At 43.1% G+C, this 26,611-nt stretch overlaps 1 protein-coding gene across 2 annotated transcripts in view; it reads left to right on the forward strand.

Annotated features, from left to right (window-relative positions):
* The window catches only part of JAK1 (Janus kinase 1), a 246,024-nt gene that overhangs the window by 31,507 nt on the left and 187,906 nt on the right, over nucleotides 1–26,611 (forward strand). The gene's annotated exons all lie outside the window — the stretch shown is intronic.

Genomic DNA, 26,611 nt, shown 5'->3' on the forward strand with positions numbered 1-26,611 from the left:
GGCTGCCTATAGCCCCCTAAGCAGTGAGTGCCTCTAATAAACTTGGGGGGAGAAGCCCCGGGAGAGCACACTGTAAAAGAGCCTGTCTGACCTGGGTTCAAGTTCTCTGCCACCTATAACTGGATGGTCTTAAGCAAGTTATGCCACCTCTCTCAGCCACAGTTTTCTTAGGAGACACCCACAGCCTAAGCCAGGGATCAAATCCACACCACAGCAGTGACTTGAGCCCCTGCAGTGACAATGCTGGATCCTGAACTGGATGTGCCACATGGGAACTCCTCAGCCACAGTTTTCTTACCTGCAAAGAGAGGATAAGTCTGTCTCTTAATTAGAAGGGTGGTTATGAGGATTACAGAAGATAACACATGTAATGTGCTTAACATAATGCCTTTCACCTCGTAAACATAACTGCTTTCTATTACTACAAATATATGTACAAACTTGCTTATAACAAGGTATCCTATACTCCTCACTGACTAGGTCATATGTAGAGTCTGTGGTGAGTTCTGGGAATAAAACTCAGGGAAGATCATCCAGGATGGTTAAATAGACCTCAGTCAGGGAGTTCCTGTCCTGGCACAGTGGTTAATGAATCCGACTAGGAACCATGAGGTTGCAGGTTCGATCCCTGGCCTTGCTCAGTGGGTTAAGGATCCGGCGTTGCTGTGAGCTGTGGTGTAGGTCACAGACGCAGCTTGGATCCGGTGTTGCTGTGGCTGTGGTGTAGGCCAGTGGCTACAGCTCTGATTCAACCCCTAGCCTGGGAACCTCCATATGCCTCGGGAGCGGCCCAAGAAAAGGCAAAAAGACAAAAAAACAAACAAAACAAAACAGAAAAACCCTCAATCAGGTCCTACAAAAAGAATAGTCCAATGAATGGCGAGGTTTGACAGGAAGCTATTTGAAATATTTTCAGGACCGGTTAGGTGATTTGTGAGAGCCAATACAAGATGAAAGAGTGGGCTCCTTTGTTATAAAAGTTATTAAGAATTTCAAGAGGATGATGACAGAGCCATGAACAAATGTGGGACCCTTCTGAGCACAGACCACTAACCCATGGAGCAGCCGTGAGTATCGTCATGTAAAAGCGACAGACTTGCTCTGAGACTGTGGTGATGGCAGCAGCAAGGTGAACAAGTTCGAGGTGACCGAGAGGTGATGACATTGGGGGCCATTATCAGGATGAAGAAGGCAGCGTTTGGAAGGGGGGTGAGCAGGAAACATCGGAATGGGTCAAGAGTCAGAGCAGCAGCAAGAGGAAGGCTGTAGTCTCTGGGCCAGAGCATCCCTTGCAGGACATCTACACTGTCTTGTACCCCCGGAGACCCCAGGGCATCCCACCCTCTCTCAGAGCTTGAACAGAATATTAACCAGATTGGTACCTTTGTCTGTATGGAGCAGTCCTGGAGGTCAGGCAGTAACATGTCCCTTGTATCTGACGGGCCACAGAGACTTCTGTCTCTTCAAATAAGGGATTAATCATTTATTTATTAAAAAAAAATTTTTTTTTTTTTTTTTTTTTTGTCTTTTTGCTATTTCTTGGGCTGCTTCCGCGGCATATGGAGATTTCCAGGCTAGGGGTCCAGTCGGAGCTGTAGCCACCGGCCTACACCAGAGCCACAGCAACGTGGGATCCGAGCTGTGTCTGCAACCTACACCACAGCTCACGGCAACGCCAGATCCTTAACCCACTGAGCAAGGGCAGGGATCGAACCCGAGACCTCATGGTTCCTAGTCGGATTCGTTAACCACTGTGCCACAACGGGAACTCCAAAAAAAAAATTTTTTTTTTTAAAGGGAGTTACAGAGCTCCTGTTATGGCTCAGCATGTTAAGAACCTGACTAGTGGTCCATCCCTGGCCTGGCTCAGTGGATTAAGGATCTGGCATTCCCGCAAGCTGAGGATAGGTTGCAGATGTGGCTCAAATCTGGTGTGGCTGTCTATGGCTGTGGTGCTGGCCTGCAGCTGCAGCTCCAATTTGACCCCTAGCCTGAGAACTTCCATATGCCATGGGTGTAGCCCTAAAAAAAAAAAAGAGTTCCCTAGTGGCCTCATTGTTTCAGGATCTGCTATTTTCACTGCCATGGCTCAGGTGGCTGCTGTGGCATGGGTTTGATCCCTGGCCTGGGAGCTTGTATATGTCACAGTTGCAGCCAAAAAAAAAAAAAAAAAAAAAGGAGAGGAAGTTCCTGTTGTGGCTCAGTGGTTAACGAACCTGACTGGTGACCATGAGGTTTCGGGTTCAATCCCTGGCCTTGTTCGGTGGGTTGGGGATCCAGTGTTGCTGAGGCTGTGGTGTAGGCCAGCAGCTACAGCTCCATTTCGACCCCTAGCCTGGGAATGTCTATATGCCGTGGGTGCGGCCCTGAAAAGACAAAAAAGACAAAAAAAAAGGCGAGAGAGAGAGAGAGAGAGAGAGAGAGAGAGAGATGGATTTAATCTGGGAGGTTGATGCAAGTATAAATGGTGGCAAGTGAATTATTTTGCTATGGAAGCACTTGGCATCCTGTTGCTCAGAGAAGCTCATCCTGCCATGTTGGGGGAACATTTCATAACTGGGGTGGAGATCTGTGGGCCTGTGGTCTCTGTGGTTTCAGAAAGACATTATTTCACTATAGAATAAGACTGGAAGGGGTTCCCTATTGGCCCAGCAGGTTAAGGATCCGGCATTGTCGCTGCAGTGGCTTGGGTCACAGCTGTGGTACAGCTTTGATCCCTCACCCAGAAACTTCCATGTGCCCTGGGAGTGGCCAAAAAATAAAAATTTAAAAAACAAAACAAAACAGAATAAGACTGGAAGTGACCTAGAGACCACAGCCCGAATCTAGACACGTGTACATTTGTCCTGGAAGGGGTAGGCGGTCTGCAGCCAGCCCTTCCATCTGCTCACTGAAGGGACATCCCAGTGCTTCATGCTCCCCTTTTGCACTCATTCACGGGGGACGGATTGTGCTAGACACCCTCCAGCACTGCTGACTTTATAAAGCAGGAAAACTGGGAAATGGGACTTTGGTTTTCATGGGTGTTTTTTTGGGGGGGAGGGCTTATTTTTTAATGGGATTCTGTGGAGGAGAGTTTAGCGTTTTGTTTTGCTCTGCGCTGTCCAGATGCCTCTGGGGCACTCCGTTGTGTTCCTCGCATGCTACGCGAAAGGCATTGCGACCACATGTATGAGCCAGAAATGTCACCTGACAGTTGTCAGCGCTATGAACATCTGTGCGTCCGGGAAAAGCTTTCTGTCGGAGAGTCCCGGAATAGCTGTAAATGCTCTCTTCTGGATCTGCCATAAAATTACTGGGACATTTTGTGAATGTCTTTCCCTTTCCCCTAAGCCCATCACCTTCTAAAAATGTGTTCACAATTTTGTGTAGTCTCGGCGTATTCCCTCCCCAACTTGCTGCTGTGGTGCTTTCTTTCCTTCTGTGGCACAGCCGCCCTTAGCATTTCATCCAGTGCGCTGCTCGGGTTGCACTGAGCTGGCTTGGAAGGTCCGATGCCTGGGTCAGTTAAGTGGGAGCAGAATCCAGTTTGATGAGGAGCTAGATTATAATGTATGTTCCAAATGCAGCAAGTGGAGCTGAAGACAGTGGCTGAGATGATTTCTGTGGGTTCCGGCATGCCTCTCTTTGGGGAAGGGAAGCCGGAAGCTACTCGTTGCTGATGTTAACATTTAATGTGGGAAACGCTGTGATCCTGAAGGTGGGACGTCTAAGAAAAGGTGGCCTTGATCGATGGCTTCGCTTAAGTGGTTGTGTGTCTCTGTAGTGACTGGAGAAATCTACCTTCAGTCCCCATCACCTGGTAAATCCAGGATTAAAAACCAGGATGATCCAGGAGGCCCAGACAGAAACCTCTTAAAGGTTGATGCAGGCATGCTTTTATTTATTTACTTTTTATTTTAATTTTTTTGGTCTTTTGTCTTTTCTAGGGCCGTACCTGTGGCGTATGGAGGTTCCCAGGCTATGGGTCCAATCAAAGCCGTAGCCGCCAGCCTATGCTAGGGCCACAGCAATGCAGGATCCGAGCCGTGTCTGCGACCTACACCACAGCTCACGGCAACGCCAGATCCTTAACCCACTGAGTGAGGCCAGGGATCGAACCCACAACCTCCTGGTCCCTAGTCGTATTCGTTAACCACTGTGCCACGAGGGGAACTCCCAGGCATGCTTTTAAAATGGCCACTCATCAAGAGCACCTAGGTTTCAAATAAGTAATGATTAAGAGTCCTACAGCAGCCTCCAAGCAGCTTATTTGATTCTTGGAGTGAAGGTTGCAGTTCCTTCGATTAAGCCTTTCTTTAAAACATACCCTCGAAGGCTAGGAGGATCCTCAGCCACCTGGTCTCAGAGAAAGAACTGAGAGCAACAGGCATTTCCTATTGTGAATAGACTCCTGTCTTCCTACTTTCTAACTTCTGAACACCCTCTAACTACCAACTCTTGGGGGAGGCTTTTTCCTCGAAAGATGTAGAAGGACAGGACCAAATAGAGGTGCTTCCATTACACACAATGTTTGGATAAACAGATAAGGCAGCGGTATACACTCTAGGAACCTGAAGAATGAATTCTGGTGTCCAGACACCTGTGGCGGGGGGGCATGGCGGACGCAGGTGACATTGGCTAAGATGGGACACAAAGGCTGCTTCCTGAGATTTGTTTAGATCTCAGGGAGGTCTTCATTTTTACCTAAACCCAGATTTATCATGATCGTTCCAAAGAGAGCAGACATCTGGGTTTGGCCTCCTATTGTGTGTTTGGGGATGGGTGTGCCTGTGTATAATGGATTCATGAGTGAGGGTCTTTTGTGTGAGACCCAGTGGTTGGGTACATTGTCCATATTTTTGCTTTTTAATTTTTTGTTTCATTTGTTCAAAATACTTTTTTTGTCTTTTGTCTTTTTAGGGCCGCACCCATGTCATGTGGCTGTTCCCAGGCTAGGGGTCGAAACAGAGCTGTAGCCACCAGCCTATGCCAGAGCCACAGCAATGTGGGATCCTAGCTGCATCTTTGATCTACACCACAGCTCACGGCAATGCCAGATCCTTAACCTACTGAGCGAGGCCAGTGATCGAACCCTCATCCTCATGGATGCTAGTTGTGTTCATTAACCACTGAGCCACGATGAGAATTCCTATTCAAAATTTTTGGGTCTCTTTTGTTGTTTAAAATGTATTGAACTATAGTTGATTTACAGTGATTTTTTTTCATTTCCATTGTACAGTTATACATATATGTACCTTCTTTATATTCTTTAATTATGGTTTATTGATGTTGTTGATATTGAATATAATTCCCTGCACTATACAGTAGGATCTTGTTTTTTTAATTCAATGAATTTTATATTTATAGTTGCACAACCATCATCACAACCTAATTTAGAACATTTCTACACCAAATAGGACCTTGTTGTTTATCCATCAAATATCCAATGTTTACTAGAGCTGCTGCTGTTTCTCCTTCCTCTTTGTCACTGAAGTATTTGGAAATTATATTTTCCCATCAAAAATAGGCTGACTCTGGGAATTTTCTTGTGCCACAGTGGGTTAAGGACCTGCTGGTGTTGTCACTGTAGTGGCTTAGTTCATTTCTGTGGCACAGGTTCGATCCCTGGCCTGGGAATTTCCACATGCCATAGGCATAATTTTTTTTTTTTTTGTCTTTTTGTCTTTTGTTGTTGTTGTTGTTGCTATTTCTTGGGCCGCTCCCGCGGCATATGGAGGTTCCCAGGCTAGGGGTTGAATCGGAGCTGTAGCCACCGGCCTACGCCAGAGCCACAGCAACGCGGGATCCGAGCCGCGTCTGCGACCTACACCACAGCTCACGGCAACGCCGGATCGTTAACCCACTGAACAAGGGCAGGGACCGAACCTGCAACCTCATGGTTCCTAGTCGGATTCGTTAACCACTGCGCCACGACGGGAACTCCCATGGGCATAATTTAAAAAAAAAAGTTGGAGTTCCCATCGTGGCTCAGTGGTTAATGAATCCGACTAGAAACCATGAGGTTGCGGGTTCAATCCCAGGCCTTGCTCAGTGGGTTAAGGATCCGGCGTTGCCGTGAGCTGTGGTGTAGGTCGAAGACGCGGCTCGGATCCCGTGTTGCTGTGGCTCTGGCGTAGGCTGGTGGCTACAGCTCCGATTCGATCCCTAGCCCAGGAACCTCCATATGCCATGGCAGCGGCCTAAGAAATGGCAAAAAGACAAAAAAAAAAAAAAAAAAAAAAGCTACATGAAAAAAATGCTCAACATCACTGATTATTTGAGAAATGCAAATCAAAACTACTATGAGGTACCACCTCACACCGGTCAGAATGGCCATCATTAGTAAGTCCACAAATAACAAATGCTGGAGAGGATGTGGAGAAAAGGAAACCCTCCTACACTGTTGGTAGGAATGTAAATTGGTACAACCACTGTGGAAAACAGTATGGAGGTACCTTAGAAAACTATACATGGAACTACCATATGCCCCAACAATCCCACTCTTGGGCATATATCCAGACAAAACGTTCCTTGAAAAAGACACAGGCACCCACATGTTCATTGCAGCACTAATCACAAGAGCCAAGACATGGAAAGAACCTAAATGTCCATCGACAGATGAATGGATTAGGAAGATGTAGGATGTATACACAACGAAATACTACTCAGCCATAAAAAAGAACGCCATAATGCCATTTGCAGCAACATGGATGGAACTAGAGACTCTCATACTAAGTGAAGTAAGTCAGAAAGAGAAAGACAAATACCGTATGATATCATTTATATCTGGAATCTAATATATGGCACAAGTGAACCTTTCCACAGAAAAGAAAAAATCATGGACTTGGAGAGCAGATCTGTGGTTGCCAAGGGGGAAGGGAAGGGAGTGGGATGGACTGGGAATTTGGGGTTAACAGATGCAAACTATTGCCTTTGGAATAGATTAGCAATGAGATCCTGCTGTGTAGCACTGGCAACTAGGTCTGGTCACTTGTGATGGAGCATAATGGGAGAAAAAGGAATGTATATGTGTATGTGTGATTGGGTCACCTTGCTGTACAGTAGAAAATTGACAGAACACTGTAAACCGCTGTAAGGGAAAAAAATAAAAATCATTAAAAAAAAAAAAAAAAAAAAAGCATGTTGACTCCGCCAGGTACAGCAAGGGGTTATTCCTTTTCGTCAGCATCTTATTCCCAGTGTTCTCGCAGCTATTCTGCCTAACAGCTTTAAAGGGGGTGGGGGTGGGGTTAAATAGTCAATATATTCAAATCACCAGTTTTTTTCCAAACTAGCTTGAGAGTTTTTTCCCATTTATTTTGACTCCATGGGGCTCTGATATATTGGCATGTGGCACAGCTTTTTTTTTTTTTTGCTTTTTAGGGCCCCTTCCAAGGCATATGGAGATTCCCAGGCTAGGGGTTGAATCGGAGTTGTTGCTGCTGGCCTACACCACAGCTGCCACAACGCCGGATCCTTAACCCACTGAGCGAGGCCAGGGATCCATCTTGCGTCCTCATGGATGCTAATCAGATCCATGAACTGCTGAGCCACGACGGGAACTCCTGGCCCAGCTTTGGGCGTGGCATCACCTGTTCTAGACACCAAGGGGAGAAGTTCTGCTGGAGGACAGGAGGTCAGTCTCCACTTTGGCTGTTTTCCCCATGACCCTCTTGCTGTGTTTTGCATTTGCACATGTTTCCCCTCCAGGGCTCTTCCCTTTTCTCCTCTGTGTATGTGTGCCTGCTTTGTTCCCCTGGGACGTTGGTAACAATGTTCTACCCAGAGAGAAGCTTGTGGGTCGATAGTGCTCCAAGAAGAAATTTCCAAGTATTTGCCAGTGAGAGGAAGCAGAGGCTGTGATCAGAGCGACTGTGCTTTCGGAGCAGCGTCTACTATAGTGAGTGATAAAGGAAATATCAAGGAGAAAAACAGAAGCAATAGTTTTGACCCCAACAGAGAGAATGAGACCTAAGGGCAAGAAATGGCAGACATTACGTAAGGGAGAACTTCCTTATCAGCCAACCAAAGAGACGAGAAACTTTGGCACTTCTGTCCTCAGAGGTGTTCGAACAGAAGATGGGCAGCCTCTATGCTGGAGGGCAGAGAACCCATCACTAAAGGTGTTCAGAATCTGAAAACATGGAATACTATATTAGATGACTGCTAAAAGTATCTCCAGTTCTGAGACTTGATAATTCTATGAAGTGTTCTAAGAAAGGGGGTTTTAAGAGCCCTCAAGCTTTTCAAAAATGTGATGCAATTCTTGAACAATATAGAACATATATACACACTCATTCACACACTCACACACACACACACACCACTCTTTCCTGCACTTACAGCTTTTGATATATTTCCCTATTGTAATTATTCCCTTTATATACAGTTTTTCTGTTGATGCATTTTCATGATTCCATAATATTCTGTCGAAAGGATATAGTATAATTTATTATTCCCTAGTTATCCGGTGGCTCCATTCTTTCCAGTGTTTATTATAAGGAGCAATGCTCTAGATATTTTTGCATACGTGGCTTCTTTTCCCTCTTGAAATACTTTATTAGAATAATTAGAGCTCATTAGGTTGCAAATTACACAGCTCACTGGAGCAGCCTAAGTAAAAGAGGTTCGTTGATAAGCATACGGAACAATCACAAAGATGCAAAGTTCAAGGCACACATAGGAACTGGAAAGATGTCCAGACACCCATTTCGCCTCCCTGGCCTCTTGTTTTCTGTATTTTTATTTTGAAAACTTTTTGGCCATGCCGGCAGCATGCAAAAGTTCCCCAGCCAGGAACTGAACCCACACCCCAGTAGTGACAATGCTAGATCCTTAACCCTCAGAGCTACAAGGAAACTCTTCTAGTTTTCTTTAGGCTGTCTTTCTTTGTCTGCTCCTGGTTTCCTCTTCCATTATAACTCTGACTCCCAGGAGCCTTTGACTTGCTTTGAAGTCAGAAACCTCAGGCTTTTATCAGATGAGTCCAGAGCCAACTACCATCTGATCAGAATTTCAGTATCTCTTGCAGTTCCCTGGCGCCTCAGCAGGTTAAGGATCTGGTGGTGTCAGCGCTGTGGCTCTGGTTACTGCTGTGGCATGGGTTTGATCTCTGGCTCAGGAATTTCTGCATGATGTGGGTGTGGCCGAAAAAAAGAAAACTATAGTATCTCGTATATCAGATTCCTGAGCCAGTCTAATAAACCAAGCTGCTGGGACTTGGACCTGAGTTCTCCTCTGATTGTGGGGGGGGGATTGGTAGTGGGGAGTCTGTCCAGATTCTAATGGAGGTCTCCCACGTACTAACCATGTAGCTTTCTGTTCATTATTTAGCTTTTCTGTATCTTGTTTGTTCATCTGTAAAATGAGAATAACACTGGCACCTACTGCATGAAGTTGTTGTGAGGATGAAATAAAATAATCCTTGTCAAAGACTGTAAGAAAGGCATGTAAGTCCTCAATATATGTTACTTTTCTTTTTTTTTTTTTTTGTCTTTTGTCTTTCTAGGGCCGCACCCATGGCATATGGAGGTTCTCAGGCTAGGAGTCTGATCGGAGCTACAGCCGCTGGCCTACACCACAGCCACAGCAAGCTGGATCCGAGCTGCGTCTGTGACCTACACCACAGCTCATGGCAATGCAGGTTCCTTAACCCACTGATTGAGGCCAGGGATCAAACCTGCAACCTCATGGTTCCTGGTCGGATTCATTTCTGCTGCGCCACGACAGGAACTCCTATGTTAGCTTTTAGTTAAATTTTTGTTTTTCGGAAAAATACACATAACATAACATTTGCCATTTAGGAGTTCCCTAGTGGCTCAGCAGGTTGAGGATCTGGCCTCGTCACTGCTGTGGCTGGAGTTACTGCTGTGGCACAGGTTCAGTCCCTGGCCTGGAAACTTGCACATGCCATGGGCAAGGCCAAAAAAATTTACCATTTTAATCATTTTTAAGTGTACAGTTCACCTCAGTGGCATTTAGTGGTTATTTAGCCATTACCACTATCCATCCCTGGAATCTTTCCTCATTCTAACCTGTAGCTCCTGCTTTTAAATTATCATCATTATGATTATTTCAAATATGACCACCTGGGTCTACCCTTTTTAAAAAATTTTAATTTATTCTTTGCTTTTTTGGGGGGGGGCCGCACCGTTGGCGTATGGAAGTTCCCAGGATAGGATCTAATGGGAGCTACAGCTTCTGGCCGGCACCACAGCCACAGCAGCATGGGATCTGAGCCTATACCACAGCTACGGCAACATGGGATCCAAACCTATACCACAGTTCATGGCAACACTGGATCCTTAACCCACTGAGCAGGGCCATGGATGCTAGTTGGATTCGTTTCCACTGAGCCACAACAGGAACTCCATGGGTCCACCCTTGAGGAGGGTTTGATGGGGACACTACACAAAGGACCCTCGTGTCTATGAAAATTATCACACTTCTAGAATTCTTTAAGCCTCATAGGGCACTTTTACATGTTATTTTATGCAGTCCTCCCAAGGAAGGACTTCTTGAGGTAGGAAGGGTTTATAATCTCTATTTTTTTAATTATTTTATTTTTTTTGTTTTTTGGGGCCACACCTGCAGCACATGGACGTTCCCAGCCTAGGGGTCAAATTGGAGCTGTAGCTGCCAGACTACACCACAGCCACAGCAATGCCAGATCCTTAACCCACTGAGCAAGGCCAGGGATCGAACCCGCATCCTTATGGATACTAGTTGGGTTCGTAGCCCACTGAGCCACAACAGAAACTTTCTATAATCCTTATTTTATGAGACACATCTGAGATTCAGGAAGTCCAGTTTGTCCAACTTCTCCCATCTTCTGACTCATAGAGTCAGAACTCGAGGTCAAGTCTTCTTACTGTGTGTTCCTGCTGTTTCCATGACATCTCAGAGCTGTGATTACTCAGCCAAGCTTCACACCTGTTTCTTTATAGTTCCTGTTACATACTCTGTTTCAGGTTCTAAGAAGGAAGAGAAGAATTTCAGATTGGAACTTGGGAGTGGTTCTATCTGGGACATACAGGAATGCAAGAAATCTGACAGCTGGTCTGGCTTATCACTTGCCATACTAACATATAGGAAAAACAACAATAATTTAACTTTATTGTGTAATGTGATGATTCTGTAAAAAACCAGGAGTGGAGGGACTGGTTAATGGATCCCCTAACTTTTACCTTAGCGAAGTTCTAAAATATATGCTGGAAACAGGTGCCATTACTTGGTGGATTTTGAAAATGCGATAGAGAAAAAGGCACCATTAGAATTGAAATGGGTGAGTGTCACCTGGTGTCTGTGCCTTGTGCAGAAAAACATTTTGTCTGATGGGGCTGATTAAATTTTTTAGTGAAAAATACCTTTGCCAAATACTGAAAGTTTTATAAAAAGTCTTCATTTTATACAAAAACCACAGGAAAAAAGCTTGTGTGGACTCCAGCTACCCCATAGCACCTTTCTAATGACTAGATTAATGTTTGCTGTTAGGCAATCTTTCCATTAAATTAATGGCCACTTTTTTGGATTAGATACTTACCTCTTATCTGGCACTCAGGCTCATTTCCTTGTCACTTGTTCCAAGAGGAAATCACTTGGGATAACAGAACACCTTAGTGTGACGAGCTTTTATTATGTGTGTTTTTATCAGTCTCTTTTGTATGAAACTTATGGATTCTCCTGTGCCCTTTCATGTCAAGTCCTGTCTTTTTGGATCCCACCGCATCTGTGCCATCCTGATCTCACCCTACCCACGCTGCTCCGTTTTCCTTAATTCTACAATTCCAGTTAAATCGATCCCCTTGGAGCTCTCAAATATGTTTTATTCTCCCAATCCCTGTGTCGTTACCCATGCCTTTCCTTTCCTTTACTCTCTTGGAATACCTTCCCCTTATCCATCCTGAACAATTTCTTTTTCTTTTTTTTTTTTGCCATTTCTTGGGCCGCTCCCGCGGCATATGGAGGTTCCCAGGCTAGGGGTCGAACCGGGGTCGTAGCCGCCGGCCTACGCCAGAGCCACAGCAACGCGGGATCCAAGCCACGTCTGCGAGCTACACCACAGCTCACAGCAATGCCGGATCCTTAACCCACTGAGCAAGGGCAGGGATCGAACCCGCAACCTCATGGTTCCTAGTCGGATTTGTTAACCACTGCGCCACGACGGGAACTCCCTGAACAATTTCTTTGTTGTTGTTGTTGTTTTGGCTGCACCTACAGCATGTGGAAGTTCCTGGGCCAGGGAACGAACCCACACCACCCTAGCTGCTGCAATGACAATGCCTGATCCTTAACCCACGGCACCACAAGGGAACTTCATCCTGAGCATTTTAATCCCCCACTGCCCACAAATGCAATTTACTCTCCAAGACTTTCTTAACGATTTCAATCCATATAGATTTTATCCTGCTATGAGTCTGTATAGCTTATAAATTACTGCCAGCATTTATTGAGCACCTATTAAGGGCCAGTCCCATTATCTCTACTCCCCATTACAACTCCATGAGGTAATTAGTGTCATCCTCATTTTATAAAAGAAGAAACAGCTTCACAAAGATAACTGTTTGCCCAGAGTCACACATCCTAAAACTGCTAAACTGAGGACAGAGCTGCGGGGGTAACTGATATTACAGCTCTTACTCTTTCCACCACTGCAGTCTCTTAACCACCTACCACCAGCTAGAGGTGCTACGTGTTTTATGTGTGCTTGTCTTTTCTCCTCACTGGGCTCTTAAAATCAGAGGCTATATAATTTAAAAGTTGTATTCAGCTGCTAGTTGCCAAGAGCCAGAACAATGATGGCTTCAGAAAGATAGAAGTTGACTTTTTTGTCGTGTAAAAGGACTCCAGAGAAAGCTGGCCGGGACTAATGATGAGGACCCCAAGAGGGCAGCATGGTCCTAGCCCCTTTTGGCTCTTCTCTCTGCCATCTGCGGGGGGTGTGTGTGTGTGTTGCGGGGGGTGGTGGTGAGCCTTAGCCTTGTGTTTACAGGATGGCTTCTGCAAGTCCAGCCATCATATTTATGTTCCAGGAAAGGCAGAGGAAAAGATGAATAGGAAAGGGTAGGCTTCCCAGCTGAATGTTAAAGACCTTTTCCAGAACTCTCACCTTTCAGCTTCTGTTTCTATCTCATTGGTCATCACATCTGCAAGGAACGTTGGGAAATGTTTTATAGCCGAGCACAGGGATTCACCAAACCGTGAAGGTAGTCCCTTTCCGAGAAAGAAATGGATGTTGAACAGACAACTAGACGTCTCTGCCAGAGACCCATGTCCCAATCTTTTACATTTGTGTAGCACCTAGAAGGTGCTCAGTAAACACTGGTAGACAGTCTAATGCAGAGAGATTTCTATGTCTCTACATTAGACTGAAGTTGGAAAAGTTACTTTAGAAAACTGATGAATGAAGAAACTGAAGAGTAGCCACATGCAATTTCTAATTTGTAAGTACTTTATTAAAAAAAAATACAGACCATCTTCTTTCTAAACAGTCCTGTTGGGGAGTTCCCTCCATCGCGCAGCAGAAACGAATCCGACTGGTATCCATGAGGATGCAGGTTCGATCCCTGGACTTGCTCAGGGGCTTGGGGATCCGGTGTTGCTGTGAGCTGTGGTGTATATCACAGACGCGGCTCAGATCCTGCGTTGCTGTGGCTCTGGCATAGGCAGCTGTAACTCTGATTGGACCCCTAGCCTGGGAACCTCCATATGCCAAAGGTGGGGCCCTAAAAAAGCAAAAAAAAAAAAAAAAAAAAACAGTCTTGCCGTTACTCAGGCTTCCTCTATGGAATACTTAAAAAATTAACATCAAGATTAGGAAAATGGGAGTTCCCTAGTGGCCTAACTGTTGGGGGACTTGGTGTTGTCACTGCTGTGGCTTATGTTACTGCTGTGGCTCGGGTATGATCCACACCTGAGAATTTCCACGTGCTGTAGGCATGGCCCCTTCCCCTCCCGCCCCCAAAAGATGAAGAAAGTGAGGCCAGGTCATTTGAAATTATTTTGAGTAGATTTACTGTTGTTTCTTTTAGCCTTTATTCTTTGCATACATTTTATTTCCATTTACAAAATTGGAGTCATAAAATGTTCTATTTTGCAAAGGGACTCATGGCAGAGAACCACTTCTGACAAAATGACCAGTACTTGGCATATCTGATGAGCACTTAGAGAAAAAGAGTAGATTACATTTCCAATAGAAATTAGTGCTATGCATTTCTGCAATTCTCCTGAGTTTCTTATTTTCACTTGCAAAGTAATTCAAATGCTTTAGAGAAAAATCTATGGTAATTACCTGAAGTGTTTCACCAGCCCCCAGATTAATATCCAGAGAGGGTCTTGGAGATTAAAAGCATGTTTTTGTCATTTTTAATTTTGATAAAATTCCTCCCTCTCTCCCCACCCCCACCCTCCATTTTTCTATGGTATGTTTTGTTTTTTTTTCCTGCAACATTTGAGAGGAAAGGGAGATATCATATGTTAGGAGCCTCTAAACACTTAAGAATATTTGCTGAGAGAAGGATATCCTCTTATACAACCACAACAAAGTGATCAAAACACGGAATTTAACATTGATGCAGTACTATTATCTAATACATGGTCCATAGGTAAATTCCATTCATTGCCCCAGTAATGTCCTTTCTAGCTATTTGATTTTCCCAGGCCAACATCCAACCCTACATCATGCATTGCATTTGGTTATCATGTCTGAAATCTGGAACAGTTTCTCAGGCTTTCTTTGGCTTTAATTTAGCATTTTTAAAGAATACAGGACAGCCATTTGATAGAATGTCTTTCAACTTGGGTTTGTCTGACTTGCCTCATGATTGATTACATTCAGGTTACACCTTGTTGGCAGGAATTCCGCAGCAGTGGAACTGGATTCTTCTCAGAGCGTCATATGAGGAGGCACATGATGTTGGTGTGTCTTAATAACACCACTGACATTGACTTGGCTTGCTGGATAAATGGCCATCTGCCAGATTTCTCCATTGTAAAGATACTGTTTTCCTTTTGTAATTAATACATGATTGGTAGGAAATTTTTAGGGACTGTGTAAATATTTTCTTCCTTATCCAACATTCATCTGCTAGTTTTAGCAACATCCACTCATGATTCACAGATCCCATTATTCGTTCTATTTTCATGAGTTGCCATTTTACTGTGAGAACAGGTTTCTTGAGTTTCTTTTTTTTTTTTTTCTTTTTCTTTTTGTCTTTTTAGGGTCGCACCCGCAGCATATGGAGCTTCCTAGCCTAAGGGTCGAATTGGAGCTGTAGCTGCTGGCCTACACCACAGGCACAGCAACAGCAATGCCAGATCCAAGTCTCATCTGCAGCCTACACCACAGCTCATGGCAACACCAGATCCTTAACCCACTGAGTGAGGCCAGGGATTGAACCTGCGTCCTTATGGATATGAGTCAGGTTCTGCTGATCCACGATGGGAACTCCCTCTCCTAAGACAGTTTCTGATGTTGTGTGGTTATATGCTTATTTTTTACCCCCTTAAGCCATTGTCTCTTTTTTTTTCCTTTGAGTTGTTATTGAGATATAATTAACATATAGCACTGCATAAGTCTAAGGTATACAGCATGATTATTTAACTTACACACATCATGAAATGATTACCACAGTAAGTTCAGTGAACAACTGTCATCTCACATAGATGCAAAATTAAAGAAATTTAGAAAAAAATTGTTTTCCTTGTGATGAGAACTCTTAGGATTTACCCTCTTATCAACTTTCATACACAATGTGCAGCAGTGTTAATTATACTTATCATGTTCTATTTTATATCCCTAGAATCCTTATTTCTCTTATAACTGGAAGTTTGTACTTTCTAATTTCATCCAGTTGCCCCTCGCCCACTCCCTACCTCTGGTAACCACAAATCTGACTGCTCTTTCTACGAGTTTTTTGTCTCAGACAATAGGTGTTTCTCCAAACTAGAATTACAGTTGGCCAATAAGCTCTTGAAAAGATGCTCAACATCCTTGGTCATTAGGTAATTGCAAACCAAAGCCACAGTGAGATACAACTTCACATCTCCTAGGATGACTTTAATCAAAAATGCAGACACTAGCAACTGTTGATGGGGATGTGGAGAAACTGGAATGTAAAATGATGCAGCTGCTATGAAAAACTGTCTGACAGTTTCCAAACACTTAAACAAAGTTACCATGTGACCAGCAATTCAGCTCCTCTGTTTATACCCCAGAGAAATGCAAAGATATGTCTACAAAAAGCCTTATATAAGAATGTTTAGGAGTTCCCGTCGTGGCACAGTGGTTAACGAATCCGACAAGGAACCATGAGGTTGCGGGTTCGGTCCCTGCCCTTGCTCAGTGGGTTAACGATCCGGCGTTGCCATGAGCTGTGGTGTAGGTTGCAGACGTGGCTCAGATCCTGTGTTGCTGTGGCTCTGGCGTAGGCTGGTGGCTACGGCTCTGATTCAACCCCTAGCCTGGGAACCTCCATATGCCGCAGGAGCAGCCCAAGAAATAGCAACAACAACAACAAAAGACAAAAAGACAAAAGACAAAAAAAAAAAAAAAAAGAATGTTTATAATAGTTGTATTCATAATAGCTAGAAATGGAGAACAGCTCAAACATCCAGCAACAGGAAATGGAAAAACAAATTGTGATATTGTCATACAAAGGAATATTACTCAGCAATAAAAGGAATGAGCTACTGATACATGGAAAAATATGAGTGAATCTGGAAATGTGTTGAATGAAAAAAAACCAGACCTAAAATAATACAGTATATGGGATGACTCCATTTATGTGAAATCCAAGAACAAGCAAAATTAATCTATGGTGATGGAAATCAGGAAGTGACAAAATAGAAAGGGACAAAAGGGTACGGACCCTTTCTGGAACTTTAAGTGCTAGTTACATGAGTGTGTACAGTCGTAAAAATTATTGAACTGAACCTTAAGATCAGATGAATGCCCTTTTTTAAAATGTTGACTGCTTTTTAAAAACCATCTTGTATTCTTTATTGTGATAAGGACAGATCATATGAGACAACTGACTATCTCTATCTACAGTTTTTAAGCAGCCAGTCTTAAACTGTAGGCTCTGTGTTGTACAGTCTGCCAACTCTAGGCTCTATGTTGTACAGCAGAGCTCTGAGCTCTGGAACTCACTCATCCTGCATAACTGAAAATTTATACCCCTCGAACAGTGATTCCCAATTTCCTCCTTCCCCAGCCCTGGCACTCCCGTTCTACTACCTGTCCTGTAATTTTAAGTATCTTATATAAGTGGAATCACACAGTATTTGTTTTTCTGTGACTGCTTATGTCCTGTAGGTTCATCCATATTGTTGCATATGCAGGATAGCCTTCCTTTTAAGTATATTTTGTTTTATATATAAATAAATATATATGTATATCTTAAATATATATATTCATATATAATATAGTAAATATATATTTTTGTTTTATATATATATATATATGTAACATTTTCTTTATCCATTCATCTGTGCTGATGCTTTTTTATTTCGGATGAAGAAAATAAAACATCTACTGAGTTAACATGACCTGTTATGTGTGAAAAACTCACCTATCCGAAAACATATTTTCCCACCAACTTAAGAATGGGCTCCCCCCCACCCCCCATTTATTTCTCCTTTGCTATAAAGCCTTGCAGTGCTTTAATGCTACAGTACATTTCCCCGAATGACTGTTCCTTCTTCTTAGTGAAGCATCTCAACCCACTTCTGATTAAATGACCAAGATGATCATGGAGAACATGTATAAACCATTGATTTTCCACTCCTTTCTTAGCAAGTTTTGTGGCAGAGTTCTTTATTTCACCTGAGTTAGCTCAAGAGAACAAGTGATGTCTAGCTAGAAATTCAGAAATTAAAATAAGGGAAGCAGGAGTTCCCATCGTGGCGCAGCAGAAAAAAATCCGACTGGGAACCATGAGGCTGTGGGTTCGATCCTTGGCCTCACCCAGTGGGTTGAGGATCTGGCGTTGCTGTGAGCTGTGGTGTAGGTCGTAGATGTGGCTCGGATCTGGCGTTGGCTGTGGCTCTGGCGTAGGCTGGCAGCTATAGCTCCCATTAGACCCCTAGCCTGGGAACCTCCGTATGCCACAAGTGCAGCCCTAAAAAGACAAAAAGGACAATGGATAAATTAATTAATAATAAAATAAGGGAAGCAATAAAATAGTGATTACCATCTTCAGATCACAAGGGCAAAGAGCTACCAACCCATACAAACTAAGTTTCCACTTTGGGCAACTCAGTCTCACTTCTTTAATTCTTTCTTTACCTTACCCCACCTTCCAGCCTTATCCGACGTCACTGACCAACTACTGACCAGTTTAACCCCAGAAAGCCTATGGCAATCCTAAAATGCAGAGTCACTTACCAGCTTCCCAAGCATGATCCCTGAAACCCCAATGGCTTTGTTGAAAAATCTATTTTGATGGTGTTTTATGGACTAGAAAGAGCCCTGTTGCTTCACTGGTGTGGACTCTCTGTAACAAACAAACAAACAAACAAAAGCAATGTGAGTTCCTTTGGGGGAATGGAGAGGAGGCATTACAAAAGAAAAGTGGTATTATTTTCCAATACCAAGGAAATTCACTAACAAACACATTAAAATGCACTTGAGTAGTCATCACACTGAATTGTTTTGGAAAAGGCCCTGCTTTGGAAAAACAGCGCAAAAACATCTTCAGTGCTGTGGCTTGGCACAGTGAGACGGCAGGATGACAAATGTCTTGTTATTCTCTAGGGTGCTTTAATACTTAGAGGACATCTGCTACTATGAGATGCTTCCTCCCATGAGCCACCTTTATTCCAGTCTAACATTATGTTACTGTTATGGCCCATGTCCACCTGTTCCAGTGATGAGACACAGATGTACTCCTCCAGTGTGTGGGAAACAAATTAATCTCAAGTCAGGAGGCTGAGTTTTTAGTCTCGGCTCCTGTATTAATTGTGCAGTCTCAGGCCAATTTCTAAAATTCTCTTGGCCTCAGTGCCTTCATATGAAAAATAGGAAGTATAGGAGTTCCCATCGTGGTACAGCGGAAATGAATCTGGCTAGGAACCATGAGGTTGTGGGTTCAATCCCTGGCCTCCATCAGGGGGCTAGGGATCCTATGTTGCTGTGAGCTGTGGAGTAGATTGCAGACGTGGCTCAGATCTGGTGTTGCTGTGGCTGTGGTGTAGGCTGGCAGCTGTAGCTCCAATTTGACCCCTAGCCTAGGAATCTGTATATGCCCTATAAAAACAAAAAAAGAAAAATAGGAAGTATAATAGATTTGGTTCAAATGAAATGGAAACTGACTTACCCCTGGTCATTAGGGGTTCTTCAGGCCACAGAACCAATATGTAGAGAAGGGGTGAGGTATCTTAATTAGCAGTAATTGGCTTGCTGCTGCATGGTGGGGATTGCATAGGCAAGACTATGTTTAGCACTCAGGGATTCAATGGACGACCTCTTAGCCCTCTTTGGCCCAGGGGCCAAGTACAGTCACTGGAAAACTGCATTCGCCTAATGAAGACAAGACTACAATGCTTCTTATCCCATATGCATGAATTTTAGGTCTTTCCAAACGTGCTTTCGAAAAAGCAGGCAAAGAGATCCCATTGTGGCTCAGTGGGTTAAGATTCAGGTTTGATTCCTGGCCTCGCTTAGTGATTTAAGGATCTGGCATTGTTGCAAGTCGTGGCATAGGTTGCAGAGCCTGACTGTGGCTGTGACGTAGGCCTGCCTCTGATTTGACCCCTAGCCTGGGAATTTTCAAATGCTGCAAGTCTGGCTGAAAAAAGAGAAAAAGAAAAGAAAGAAATGAGGCAAAATTATCTGTTACTGCAGCCCAGAACAAGGAGAGGGTAAAAACCAAACCAAACCAAACAAATAAAACATTCAGCCAAAGTGCGGATGGAAAAATAACAAGAAGAGCAGTGAGAGAGAGGAGGTAGCCATGAGTCCCAGCGTGGGCCTTGTGACCTGCTGCGGGAACAGGGACTGTACAAGCTGTTTTATGTCACTTAGTCACATTTCCCTTTTCTCTGTACCCCGTGCTTTAAAAGAAAAACAACAGAGTTCCCGTCGTGGCACAGTGGTTAATGAATCCGATTGGAACCATGAGGTTGCGGGTTCGATCCCTGGCCTTGCTCAGTGGGTTAAGGATCCAGCATTGTCGTGAGCTGTGGTGTAGGTTGCAGACTTGTCTCGGATCCCGCGTTGCTGTGGCTCTGGCGTAGGCCGGCAGCTACAGCTCTGATTCAACCCCTAGCCTGGGAACCTTCATATGCTGTGAGAGCAGCCCAAGAAATGGCAAAAAGACAAAAATAAAAGTTAAAAAAAAAAAAGAAAAATAACAGAGATGGCTAACATTTTAGGTTCAGGTGGACATGTGGCCATCTTCTCATCCCTCCAGTTCTACTCCCCAGGCTTCTTCCATTCCCTGGGAGGTTGACCTAAATGCATAGCCTCTCTTCCTTCTGGTTTCTATGGAGGTTCAACCACAAGGGAGCACGGTAATCAGAGGGCAGAAGGGAGGAGAGGACGGTCTGCATATTTAGCCACTGAGCTGTGAGTGCGCTGCAGCGTCCTTCCACTAGAGGTCCTCGCTCCGGTCCAGCAGCTCTTCACACAGCGCCACTTCCTGCTTCCCATGCTCAGGGGCTTTTTCCCCTTGCTCCTTCAGGCCAGTGTGTGGTAATGATGCTAAGTTACCAAACCAGGGTATTTTATTAGCACTTGTGGGTTCCTTAAATCCTGCCCACACTTTGTAAAGTGTCCCTTTATTAAACTCTCCTCAAATTACCAAATTTGCACAACTAAATGATTTTGTTTGTGGGAACCTGACTGATAGAGACAGGTGTTCCCTCCCCCGCCCCCACAGGAACCACAAGGGGTAATTGAAAGATCAAATGACCTTTATTTAAAATGTCTGGAATTTCTTTGAAGAATAGAATGACTTTGTACAGCTGAAGCTGGTGTGATGCATATAGACACGGAGTTCCTGTCGTGGCGCAGTGGAAACGAATCCGACTAGGAACCATAAGGTTGCGGGTTTGATCCCTGGCCTCGCTCAGTGGGTTAAGGATCCGGCATTGCCATGAGCTGTGGTGTAGGTCGCAGACACGGCTCGGATCTGGCATGGCTGTGGCTGTGGCGTGGTCCGGCGGCTACAGCTCCGATTGGATCCCTGGTCTGGGAACCTCCATATCCTACCAGTGCGGCTCTAAAAAGACAAAAGACAAAAAAGGAAAATGCATAAAACATATATGTATAGTTTTAATAATTTATAAAATGAACGCTTTTGTAAACAGGACTGTGATCCAGATGTAGAACAGTACTGGTTCCCCAAAAGCACAGCCTCCTTACCCCACCCCAGCTAAAATCGCCTTTATTCTACATTTTGTGGGAATTGCTTTATTGCTTTTCTGCGTCTTACCAAGGAATGTGTATTTTATCAGCTATGTCAGCATCCCTTTAAATCTACAGTTTCATTCTGCCTGTTACAGAACTTGGGTATATAGAGTCATACAGTAGACGTTATTTTGTGTCTTGCTTCTCTTGCTCATTTTATGTTAAATTCATCCATATTGTGTACAGCATCCATGTCTTATGGTGTACTTTGTTCACTTTCTCTGCTGTATACTGTTCCACTGTAACAATATTCAACCCTTAATTTATCCTGCATTTGATGAATGTTTCCAGTTTCAGGCTATTCAGAACAATGCTACTGTGAAAATTCTTGTGCTGACCTCTAGGGCACAATGCAAAAGTTTTTCTAGGACAGTAGTTCTTGAACTTTCTGGTTTCAAGACTCCTTTACAGTCCTAAAAATTATTAAGGACCCCATACAGCTTTTTCTGACAGAGTGATATCTATCAATAGAAATTGTATTAGAAATTAAAACTGAAAAAATTAAGATATTTATTATTTCATTTAAAAACAAACTATTAGGAGTTCCCATTGTGGCTCAGTGGGTTAAGAACCTGAGGTTGTCTCTATGAGGATGCAGGTTCAATCCCTGGCCTTGCTCAGTGGGTTAAGGATCTGGTATTATCACTGCAGTGACTCGGGTTGCTGCTGTGGTACAGGATTGATCCCTGGCCTGGGAACTGCCACATGCCATGGGTGCAGCCAAAAAAAATTTTTTTTTAAAAAGCAATGGTGGGGAAAACTTCTGGGAGTTTAGCTCAAATCAAGGCAATGCTACCAAACTGTTTTGGTGGTCATTGTATTCTTAAGTACCATTTACTAAAGAAAATGCCAGTTTCACTTGAGAATATCATTAATGAGGCAGTAAAAATTAATTTTATTAAATTTAAAGTACACTGTACATAGAGTACATTTTTTCTGATGAGATCTGTGGTTGTATTAACATGTGAGATTTTCAATATTATATAAGGAAATGTGCTAACATTTGGGAACGCTGCATAACTCAGTTACTAATATATATATACATTTTACTAATATATGTATTAGTATATATAATATATATATTTTTTGGCTGTGCCCATGGCATGTGGAAGTTCCTGGGCCAGGGACTGAGCCCATGCCACAGTAGTGACAATGCCAGAGCCTAATGCACTAAGCCACCAAGGAATTCCACTAATACTTTCCAAATGACCAATGTATGATGCGTAAAAACCTTGATTTATGTTATGTTTCATTCAAAGTCAAAAGAGAGGGCAAAGGATTTTAATATAATAGAATATATAGTGCATTGGTATTTTCGGATTCTGCAGGGCAACTAACCTTTAAGAAACTACTAGTATAATGTCAATTAGAAGAGATGATAGTAGGCATTTTCTGTTTTTCCTTCTTTCAAGGAAAGCTTCCAGTGTTTCACTATTTAGTATGATGTTTGCTGTAGATTATCTGTACTAACTGACTTTAAAGGTCCCCTTTATTGCAAGTTGGCTGAATTTTTTTTTTTTTTTTTTGTCTTTTTGCCTTTTCTTGAGCCGCTCCGTCGGCATATGGAGGTTCCCAGGCCAGGGGTCTGATCAAAGCTGTAGCCCCGGCCTATGCCAGAGCCACAGCAACACAGGATCCGAGGGCCTTGTCTGTGACCCACACCGAAGCTCACGGCAACGCCGGATCCTTAACCCACTGAGCAAGGGCAGGGATCGAACCCACAACCTCATGGTTCCTAGTCAGATTCGTTTCCGCTGCGCCACGACGGGAACTCCAAGTTGGCTGATTTCAAAATTAAGAATCTTACTGATTTTTTTTTTAACCATTTGCTTCTTCTAAATATATTGAAGTGGTTGTATGGTTTTCCACCTTTATTCTATTAAAGACAAATTACATTGATTCATTTTTTTCCTTTTCTTTCTTTTTTTCTTTTTTTTTTAATGGCCGCCTGGAGGCCTGTGGAGTTCCCAGGCTAGGGATCAGATCTGAGCTGCAGGTGCGTGGAGCTGCAACAATGCTAGATAGATCCTTTATCCTACTGTGTCAAGCCAGGGATCAAACCTGGGTCCTGGTGCTGCAGAGACGCTGTCTACCCTGTTGCGCCACAGCGGGAACTCCTAATTCATTTTTTAATGTTAAACTGACTTTGTATTCATAGGGTCAATCCAACTTGGTTATATATTATCCTTTTGTATTGCTGGATTCAGTTTGCTGATGTTTTGTTTCAGATTTTTAAATATGTCTGTAGATCAGATCAATTTATAATTATATTTTAGGATGTTGTCCATAGATTTTAGTATCTTATAATGAGTTTGGGAGTTGTTTCTTTTTTTCTTTTATATTTATGTGATATTAGAGTACTTTGTTTCTTTTTTTAATATTTTTATTTTTTTATTACTCAAATGAATTTATCACATCTGTAGTTGTATAATGATCATAACAATCTGATTTCACAGGATTTCCATCCCACAGCCCAGCACATCTCCCGACCCCCCAAACTGTCTCCTCCGGAGACCATAAGTTTTTCAATGTCTATGAGTTAGCATCTGTTCTGCAAAGAAGTTCAGTCTGTCCTTCTTTCAGATTCCACATGTCAGTGAAAGCATTGGATGTTGGTGTCTCATTGTATGGCTGACTTCACTTAGCATGATAATTTCTAGGTCCATCCATGTTGCTAAAAATGGCGGTATTTCATTCCTTTTAATGGCTGAGTAATATTCCATTGTGTATAAGTACCACATCTTCTGGATCCACTCCTCTGTCAATGGACATTTAGGTTGTTTGCATGTCTTGGCTATTGTAAATAGTGCTGCAATGAACATCGGAGTACATGTGTCTTTGCGAGTCGTGGTTTTCTCTGGGTAGATGCCCAGGAGTGGGATTGCTGGGTCAAATGGTAGTTCTATGTTTAGTTTTCTGAGGCATCTCCATACTGCTTTCCACAGTGGTTGCATCAATTTACAGTTCCACCAACAGTGTACTAGTGTTCCTTTTTCTCCACCCCCTCTCCAGCACTTATTGTTTGTAGACTTTTGGGTGATGGCCATTCTGGCTGGTGTAAGGTGGTACCTCAGAGTGGTTTGGATTTGCATTTCTCTGATAATGAGTGACGTTGAACATCTTTTCATGTGTTTTTTGGCCATCTGTATGTCTTCTTTGGAGAAGTGTCTGTTTAGATCTTCTGCCCATTTTTTGATGGGGTGGTTTGTTTTTTTGGTATGGAGCTGCAGAAGTTTATAAATTTTGGAGATGAATCCCTTGTCAGTTGATTCACTTGCAAAGATTTTCTCCCATTCTGTGGGTTGTCTTTTTGTGTTATTTAGGGTTTCCTTTGGTGTGCAGAAACTCTGAAGTTTGATTAGGTCCCATTTGTTTAGTTTTGTTTTTATTGTCAGTACTCTTAAGAGGTGGATCTGAGAAGATGTTGCTGTCGTTTATGTCAGAGAGTGTTTGGCCTATGTTTTCCTCTAAGAGTTTGATAGTGTCTGGTCTTATATTTAGGTCTTTAATCCATTTGGAGTTTATTTTTGTGTATGGTGTTAGGGAGTGTTCTAATTTCGTTCTTTTCCATGTGGCCGTCCAGTTTTCCCAGCACCACTTATTGAACAAGCCGTCCTTTCTCCATTGTATATTCTTGCCTCCTTTGTCATAGATGAGTTGGCTGTAGGTGCGTGGGTTTAATTCTGGGCTTTCTATCCTGTTCCACTGATCTATATTTCTGTCTTTGTGCCAGTACCATGCGGTTTTGATGACTGTTCCTTTGTAGTATAGTCTGAAGTCCAGGAGCCTGATTCCTCCAGCTCCATTTTTCTTTTTCAGAATGTCTTTGGCTATTCTGGGTCTTTTGTGCTTCCAAACAAACTTTAAAATATTTTGTTCAAGTTCTGTGAAAAATGTCCTTGGTATTTTGATAGGGATTGCATTGAATCTGTAGATTACCTTAGGTAGTATAGTCATTTTGATAATATTAACTCTTCCGATCCACAAGCATGGTATATCTTTCCATCTATTTATGTCATCTTTGATTTCTTTCATCAGTGGCTTATAATTTTCAGAGTACAGGTCTTTTGTCTCTTTAGGTAGGTTTACTCCTAGGTATTTTATTAGAGTACTTTGTTTCTTTAAAAAATTGGTAGAACTCACATTAAAGCCATAAAGAATTTTCTTTATGGATCTCCTAGGAATGATTCACTTTATTTAATGGCTATAGGAATTTTCAGGGTTTTTTATATTACTGTAGGCTTTGCTAATTTTTCCCCAGGAAATTCGTCCATATAGACTACATTTGATCATCGTCTTGATTCTTCTAGTGTCTGCAACTTCTTGAGTAACACGTCCCTTTTCATTCCTAATGGTTGTGTGTTGGGCAGTATTTCTCTCTCTTTCTCTCACCAGACACTTGACACCATTCTTAATATTCTCAAAGAACCAATTATTTGCTTTATTGTTCCTCTTTTTTTTTTCTATTTCATGTATTCTTGTTCTTATTTACAATATCTTTTCTACTCTTTCTGTTTTACTGTTCTTTTCCCTAATATCCTGAGGTAGATGAATGGGTTATTAATTTTTAGACTTTTAAACTTTCTTTTTTTTCTTTTTCTTTTTTGGGCCACACTTGTGGCATATGGAGGTCCCCAGGCTGGGGGTCTAATCGGAGCTGTAGCCACTGACCCACACCACAGCTCACGGCAACGACGGGTCCTTAACCCACTGATCGAGGCCAGGGATCAAACCTGCAACCTCATGGTTCCTAGTCAGATTCATTAACCACTGAGCCACAAAGGGAACTCCTAAATTTTCTAACATAACATTTAAGTCTAAAAATCAACTCTCGGGAGTTCCCGTCGTGGCGCAGTGGTTAACGAATCCGACTAGGAACCATGAGGTTGCGGGTTTGGTCCCTGCCCTTGCTCAGTGGGTTAACGATCCGGCGTTGCCGTGAGCTGTGGTGTAGGTTGCAGACGCGGCTCGGATCCTGCGTTGCTGTGGCTCTGGCGTAGGCCGGTGGCTACAGCTCCGATTCAACCCCTAGCCTGGGAACCTCCATATGCCGCGGGAGCGGCCCAAGAAATAGCAACGACAAAAGACAAAAAGACCAAAAAAAATAATAATAATAAAATAAAAATAAAAATCAACTCTCTAAGTACTTTTTTAGCTATAGCCTACATGTTTTTGATAGGTGGGATTTTTAAGTCATTCAGTTGAAAACTTAAAAAAAAT

Source organism: Sus scrofa, chromosome 6 (genome assembly GCF_054392235.1).
Source record: "Sus scrofa isolate SSC_HxYL_T2T_F1_AM1 chromosome 6, Sscrofa_HxYL_maternal_Yorkshire_Landrace_v2.0, whole genome shotgun sequence".
NCBI lineage: Eukaryota > Metazoa > Chordata > Mammalia > Artiodactyla > Suidae > Sus > Sus scrofa.